Source organism: Rutidosis leptorrhynchoides, chromosome 11 (genome assembly GCF_046630445.1).
Source record: "Rutidosis leptorrhynchoides isolate AG116_Rl617_1_P2 chromosome 11, CSIRO_AGI_Rlap_v1, whole genome shotgun sequence".
Lineage (NCBI taxonomy): Eukaryota > Viridiplantae > Streptophyta > Magnoliopsida > Asterales > Asteraceae > Rutidosis > Rutidosis leptorrhynchoides.
Window position 1 is genome coordinate 90,844,629 of NC_092343.1, and position 8,574 is coordinate 90,853,202.

Consider the following 8,574-nt stretch of genomic DNA (forward strand, 5'->3'; position numbering starts at 1 on the left):
GTTATCATTCTAATACAAGGTAATAATCATATTCAAACTTTGGTTCAATTTCTATTAATCTTATTTCAAGTGATGATCTTACTTGAACTTGTTTTCGTGTCATGATTCTGCTTCAAGAACTTCGAGCCATCCAAGGATCCATTGAAGCTAGATCCACTTTTCTCTTTTCCAGTAGGTTTATCCAAGGAACTTAAGGTAGTAATGATGTTCATAACATCATTCGATTCATACATATAAAGCTATCTTATTCGAAGGTTTAAACTTGTAATCACTAGAACATAGTTTAGTTAATTCTAAACTTGTTCGCAAATAAAAGTTAATCCTTCTAACTTGACTTTTAAAATCAACTAAACACATGTTCTATATCTATATGATATGCTAACTTAATGATTTAAAGCCTGGAAACACGAAAAACACCGTAAAACCGGATTTACGCCGTCGTAGTAACACCGCGGGCTGTTTTGGGTTAGTTAATTAAAAACTATGATAAACTTTGATTTAAAAGTTGTTATTCTGGGAAAATGATTTTTATTATGAACATGAAACTATATCCAAAAATTATGGTTAAACTCAAAGTGGAAGTATGTTTTCTAAAATGGTCATCTAGACGTCGTTCTTTCGACTGAAATGACTACCTTTACAAAAACGACTTGTAACTTATTTTTCCGACTATAAACCTATACTTTTTCTGTTTAGATTCATAAAATAGAGTTCAATATGAAACCATAGCAATTTGATTCACTCAAAACGGATTTAAAATGAAGAAGTTATGGGTAAAACAAGATTGGAAAATTTTTCTCATTTTAGCTACGTGAAAATTGGTAACAAATCTATTCCAACCATAACTTAATCAACTTGTATTGTATATTATGTAATCTTGAGATACCATAGACACGTATACAATGTTTCGACCTATCATGTCGACACATATATATATATTTCGGAACAACTATAGACACTCTATATGTGAATGTTGGAGTTAGCTATACAGGGTTGAGGTTGATTCCAAAATATATATAGTTTGAGTTGTGATCAATACTGAGATACATATACACTGGGTCGTGGATTGATTCAAGATAATATTTATCGATTTATTTCTGTACATCTAATTGTGGACAACTAGTTGTAGGTTACTAACGAGGACAGCTGACTTAATAAACTTAAAACATCAAAATATATTAAAATTGTTGTAAATATATTGTGAACATACTTTGATATATATGTATATATTGTTATAGGTTCGTGAATTAACCAGTGGCCAAGTCTTACTTCCCGACGAAGTAAAAATCTGTGAAAGTGAGTTATAGTCCCACTTTTAAAATCTAATATTTTTGGGATGAGAATACATGCAGGTTTTATAAATGATTTACAAAATAGACACAAGTACGTGAAACTACATTCTATGGTTGAATTATCGAAATCGAATATGCCCCTTTTTATTAAAGTCTGGTAATCTAAGAATTAGGGAACAGACACCCTAATTGACGCGAATCCTAAAGATAGATCTATTGGGCCTAACAAACCCCATCCAAAGTACCGGATGCTTTAGTACTTCGAAATTTATATCATATCCGAAGGGTGTCCCGGAATGATGGGGATATTCTTATATATGCATCTTGTTAATGTCGGTTACCAGGTGTTCACCATATGAATGACTTTTATCTCTATGTATGGGATGTGTATTGAAATATGAAATCTTGTGGTCTATTATTATGATTTGATATATATAGGTTAAACCTATAACTCACCAATATTTTTGTTGACATTTTAAGCATGTTTATTCTCAGGTGATTATTAAGAGCTTCCGCTGTCGCATACTTAAATAAGGACGAGATTTGGATTCCATGTTTGTATGATATTGTGTAAAAACTGCATTCAAGAAACTTATTTTGTTGTAACATATTTGTATTGTAAACCATTATGTAATGGTCGTGTGTAAACAGGATATTTTAGATTATCATTATTTGATAATCTACGTAAAGCTTTTTAAACCTTTATTGATGAAATAAAGGTTATGGTTTGTTTTAAAATGAATGCAGTCTTTGAAAAACGTCTCATATAGAGGTCAAAACCTCGCAACGAAATCAATTAATATGGAACGTTTTTAATCAATAAGAACGGGACATTTCACAAAACACCAAACCCTAAACCCTAAACTCTAAGTCGGGCTAAATTTTACTTCACAAAACATGAAAAAAAAACGTTAACATTATTCATTAACAATATTATCTTGAATGTTATTTTTGTCGATCGTTTTCCCGCCAAAATAATAACATTCATCACGAAGTGTCTTTTCTAAATGTTCTTATTTTCATCCAATCTATAATGTTCGTGAACAAAGTTTTTTCAAAAAACGAAAATTTTTTTTGCTTCCCTCCGCTTCCCTCCGATTGGTTACTTATATATATATATATATATATATATATATATATATATATATATATATATATGTATATATATATATATATATATATGTATATATATATAGTGAAAGGATCCCTAGAGAACTAGAGTATGTAGAGAACTCATAGAACTCATAGATTGAACTTCAATCTATGTGGTGATTGAGCTTCAATCTATGAAAAAAAAAATCTGAAAAAAAACAGTCAATCTGCACAGAAAAAAGCCAGTCTGCAAAAAAAACTGCAAAAAAACGTCAATCTGCACAAAAAAAAGTCAATCTGCACCGAAAAAAGTCGATCTGCAAAAAAAAAAACTGAAAAAAAAACGCAGATTGACTCAATCTGCACACAAAAAAGTCAATCTGCACAGAAAAAAAGTCAATCTGCAAAAAAAAAAGCTACAAAAAAAAATCTACACAAAAAAAAGTCAATCTACACAAAAAAAAGTCCAAATGTCATTCAGCCCTTCATTTAAGGGCCATGTAGGAGAGAAATTTGTCTCACAAAAAACCTATACATATACACTATTTGTTGCTATTTTTTTTTATCTCACACTAAACTTATACATATAATAGATACACCACGCTTTAATTTATTTTTTAATTAATTATTTAAATTGTCTAAGTGAATAGGGAAGGTATCAATACTTACTTTTTATGACACACCATGTGATCAAAGAGCATCTTTTAAATATATGTGACTAGGTTTTTAAAATTTAAAATTTGAAATGAATTCATAATTCTCTCTCCGTATGAAATGGTCAGATCTACAAAATAAAAAAAAAACAGCTCAATTTACTCTCTCTGTTTTCCATCTTCACAAAAATCAAACGAGTGTTCTAAATATTTCCTACCCCAAATCCGCAAACCCTAGCCCTAATTCCTGCCGTTCTTCCATTTCAGAGTAGCAATCATGGTAATTCATCTTCATTCTTTACAATTTTTTAAATCCTTACAATATAATGCAAAATAACTCATCAATTTTGTTACTTTTCAGATTATACCAGATAAGAACAGGAAGGCAATTTCCAAATACTTATTTCAAGGTGTAGATTTCTCTCAATCTCATCTAATCAAACATTTTTGTTATCTAATTTCCATGTACTTTATATATGAGTTAAGGCTTGACTTATATTTGAGGGTATTGCATGTGAAATCGATTTTCAATTTGTGATGAACACCTGCTTTGTATCGAAGTCAGTCGTTCTTCAAATTGGGAAAAGGCTTGAAAACCCAATCTTAAATTCCTTTACACTAACTTAATAGCTTTATATTAAATAGGTTTATATATGATTTTTTTTATTAAATACGTTAATTTATTGTGCATTGATTATGTTAAATTCCTTTTATGTATTTATAGGGTTTGAAGAACTCTACTCTGACTCACCGATTGGAATATGAAATTAGATAACATGTTTTCTTTTTACTTAATGTATTTCTTAATTATTATTATTATTATGCAGACCTTAGTGAGTTGTATATGTTAGCATGTTTTTTATCAAAGTTAGAAATTGCATACTTCGTGACCTTTAGGCACCCTTCCTCTCATGGAGGGTTTTGTATCTTCCTGGTTCTTTCAGTTTTTTTTTCTTTCTTTCTATTTTGTCCCTTGTATGTTCTGCTTATAGTGTTAGCATGCTCTCCATGCATAATGTATGTCTTGTAACTTTCCTGTTTTCTTTAATGAAATCTTTTGCCTTTCAAAAAAAAAAAGAAATTGCATACTTCGGATTATATTGAATATATCTCTTTTGTCACTTTGGTTTACTACAGTTGCTGAAAGTGTAGACTCTATGGGAAGTCTTGACTTTGTCCTACCAATTGCAACTTGCGCCATCGATGGTGAATATCAACTCTGCATTCTAAGTAGTTCAATTGCATTTCTTTGTGCTAAAGCAGATCACTTAAAACCTTTTTTAGTAATTCAATAAGTTTTTTTTTTTACCTTCCAAAGGATAATAATATGAATATTAATTTAGAGATAGTAGTATTGGGCTAGGGTTCATCAGATCATTATCTTTCTATTTGCTTTCAATTTAGGACCAAATAAGAATTAACTTCTATAAATGTGTTTTGGGTTTTGACTGTGTCAAGTTCCTAATTTTAATAAACTTAGGATGGTTTTGTAACTGTTTTAGGTTTAAATCGTGTAAAAATTCAAACTTTATTGGGTATGAATTGTTTTGTAATAGTAGGGTTGTTTTAGTTTATGATTTTGATTATTTTAATTGATTTTGCAGAGATCATGATGATCGGTTCCTAAGGTAGGAATAGCTCATGCACCCGTTGCTTTCTTACTAAATTTATTCCCGGAGAGTCATTAAACCTGGTTTTTTGGTTGTAGTGTTTCGATGGGAAGTTTCCGCATGACACTCTTTCGAGGTAATTCGATTCACGTTCGATAAAAATAATGTGAGTAATATGATAATAATAGTATAGTGATATCGCTCCATTTATATATGTTTTATTTCGCGATATCTACCTCACTTTGCTCGGGTTATGACTATCTTGGAGCCTATTTTGTGTGCTATTGAGCTAAATGGTAAATTAAGGGCTAAGGAGTTGATTTGGTGTAAAATTGACCAAATATTGGGCAAAATTGGCTAAGGAAATGGAAAGTGCAGAATCAGCATCAAAAGCGCCGCTCCTCATTCAAGAGCGCCTTGCCTGTGAGCCAAAAGCGTCGCACCAACTGAAAAAGCGACGTTCTCATGCAAATTTCAGCTCAATTTTCCTCCAGTGAGCAAAAGCGCCGTTCCTACTGTGAAAAGCGTCGCTCCTATTCAGCCAAAAGCGTCGCTCCTCAACAAAAGCGTCCTCCCCGTTTAGAGCTAAAAGCGGCGTTCCTGATCAAAAGCGCCGCTCCTCATTAAAGCCAAAAGCGCCGCTCCTGACCAAAAGCGGCACTCCTATCGCTGTTTCAGCCTAGATTTTCAGCACTATAAAAGGAACGAGATTAGGTCATTTTTCATATGCATCTTAGGGAGCAGCTGCTTAAGGTCCGAATTTCACATACAAAACCCTAATTTCATCATCCATTGGTGTTTAAGGGTGGATTCAAGGAAGCTAGCTCAATATTCATCATTATTTAGCTTAGATCTTCATCTTCTTTACATTTTGAATTATAATCTTCACTTTACTTTTCATATTTTGCATTGATTACTTGTAATAACTTGAAGATGATGATGATTTACATTTCTATGCATATTATTAGTTTAATTTTAGTTATGATTGGCTAAATCTCTTGTATTTGCTTATCTATGAATCTCTAATGCTAGTGTTTGCCCCAAATCAATTGATTATTGTTGTTTGAATGAATTACATGATCATGTGTTGTTGAGTTAGCTAAAGATCCATTGCTATGAGTTTGTTTTTGGCTTGACTTTGATTACATATGTTGTGTATCTCTCTTAGTGATTTGAGAAGTGAATCAATATGTGCTTCAACACCTTAGGTGATCTAGACAACTAGCTTAGGAATTGCAAGTGATTGTGTTCTTGATCTAGGTTGGTTTTCAATTGGCCTCTAGTCAACATAGTAATGCCGATTATCTTAAGTGATTTCGATAGTTGGGGGTTTTAAGTGATTTCAACCCAAGCTCAATCTCAATGACCAAATCTTGCTTTACTCGATCCTAGGATATAAAGCTTGTGTGAATTCGCAGAGTATCATGTAACGACCCGACTTTTTCGACTTACTTTTATGCTTGTTAGTTTCTGCGAAACTGCGTATTTGTGCGTACTGTATTGGTTTATAATCCAGGATCTCATTTCATGATTAATTACTTTCGTTAATATCATACAACGTGCCATTAAGTACTTAGTTACTTGATATCGGGCAAAAAGTCACATTTTTATCCCCAATATTAAGCCCTAGAACAATAAAGATTTAAACTTTGTTGGTAAAATTATCATTTTTCGGTTGATTTTGTAGATTAAGTAATTACGAAGGCAATGCAAAAAGAATAAAGTAAAACGGAGCTAAAACGAAGATTCTAGAGCGAAAACGGTGAAAGACAAGAAATCAAGTTACGATCCATTGAAATCAGGCTGACTAGGCCAGCAAACGGCCTGCCAGTATGGCAAACGGCCCGCCAAATGGTCAGAGCAAACGGGCTCGAATAAACGGCTTGCCTTAGCAAACGGCCTCCAAAAACGGCCTGCCAAACGGCCTGCCAGCCGTTTGCAGGCAAAAATCAAGTCTATTTAAAGGACTCTCTCCATCCATTCCAACACACACTCAATTTGTAATTCATTTCATATTTTCAAGCTTTTAGTTAGTCTTTAGTAGTAGTTAGGTTAGCTTTTATTTTCCGGAGGATATCCCGGCGAGTCCCTGCGATCTCGGGCAGATTTCTTCGGCCTTTTCAGGTTTTTATCCGAAACGCTTGTCTTTTGTATTAAACATGTGTTCTTACTTTTTATGTTTAATAATGCGTTCCGATATTACCATGATAGTTTAATTAATCTGTATGTTTCCATGATAGAAGTTTGGGTTAGCGTAATTATGTTAATTTAGTACGATTACTGTTATAATACTGAACTAGGAAGTCTGATAGATTTGTATGCTAGCATCTATTGACCAACGTAGATTGTGATCAGGACTTGTCCACCTATATGAAATTAGCTACTTCATAGGATTAAGACCCCTGGTTATACTGTATCTGAAGATTCTATGAACTCGGTATGGCCGGAGTTCCCGAGAGGCATTTAATGCGCTTTTAGGACACAACTTAGGAATTGAGACATGAATGACCTAGTATGCCTATTGACTGTTCCGAAGAGACCTCTTAGGAGCTGTTAAGATCTAGTTAGTGCCTTCACTGTGTGACCCAAGCCTATTGCATGTTCTTGTTTGATTGTTGCCTTAGGTCTTAGTCATATCAACTGTTTAGGTATTCATTAGGTTTCTATATGCTTTACTATCAGTATATTGACTGTGATGCTGTATAATGTTTGAATTGATATGATCTCATTAGTATGATGGAATGGTTGTTAGTTTTCATTTAAGGTTTTGCCAACTTAAACCGACTGATTCCTTCCGTTTGTGATCAGTGTTCAATCAACACGACACGTTGTTATTCAGTTACCTGAACTGATAACGAGGGTTAGGATTAGAGCTTAACTCACTAATAAACCTAGTGCTTTACTGAGGATAACCTCCGAGGTATTGTTACCTTTCAATTATACGACCAAATGACATACTTCTCACTGCTCAAAGAGAACTCCGAGAGTTCAGAGATAAGTAGGTCTGTGTAATTGGCTCATCCAACCAGATCTACATCATTTCAAGCATAGTCTTAACATAAGCATAATTACCTTCCCCTAACCCAATACTAATATCTTGGTCAATATTTCTCTGATCTGCATACTCCGGATATCCTTCCACTTTATTTACTTTTCCGCACTTAGGACTTTTAGCTAAAATCAACTACTATCTTTTATCCAGGTAATTTAACTAAAAGACAATTATCCACTTGATCTTCAATTCGTTAATCAACAAAAAAATACGACACTAGGTTAACTTACACCTTCTACACTTTAGAAAGTAAAAGTAAATTTAGGCCCCGCAAAATATAAATAAACGAAGACACTGTGTGCTACCGAATCGGACATCCTGATACCTAACGACACCGTACATATAAAATCCTATCAGTAAAGATATCCGATCTGGTTAGCGACCGAATTTCAAGAATAATTGTTTTTATTAAATTATCGATCCTTTTAATAAATTAATATTTTCTAAAAGTTACTTTTAAGTCTTTTTAAACAGAAAAAAATGGAACAATAAGACACCCTTGTTTCTATGCATAAGTCATGCTTAGAGGAAAGAGGAGGACCAATCACCTTAGGAACCGAAGGAATTCCTGAATCAGTTCACACATGATTAAACTAGTCAGTATGATTTGTAAATTTCAAGGATTACCGACTGACGATCCAAACTTTCATTTAAACAAATTTATCAGTCTGGTTGACTCTTTTAAGAAGGAAGAAAACGAGAAAAACATTTTAAAACTTCATCTTTTTCAATATTCACTTTCTGCACACGCTTTAACATGGTTTGACGAACTTAACCCGAATTCAATCCATACATGGGAGGATTTAGCCACTAAATTTCTAAACAAATTTTATCCACCCTCCCTGCAAACCTGTTTAAGAAATGACATCACAAAC

General features: G+C 33.1%; 1 long non-coding RNA gene across 1 annotated transcript; it reads left to right on the forward strand.

The window, feature by feature from the left end:
- Positions 1-3,266: 3,266 nt before the first annotated feature.
- On the forward strand, positions 3,267-3,889 carry LOC139877371 (uncharacterized). Its single transcript, XR_011768552.1, has 3 exons — positions 3,267-3,317; positions 3,399-3,447; positions 3,762-3,889. It is a non-coding gene; the product is annotated as an uncharacterized lncRNA (long non-coding RNA).
- The last annotated feature ends 4,685 nt before the right edge of the window (positions 3,890-8,574 follow it).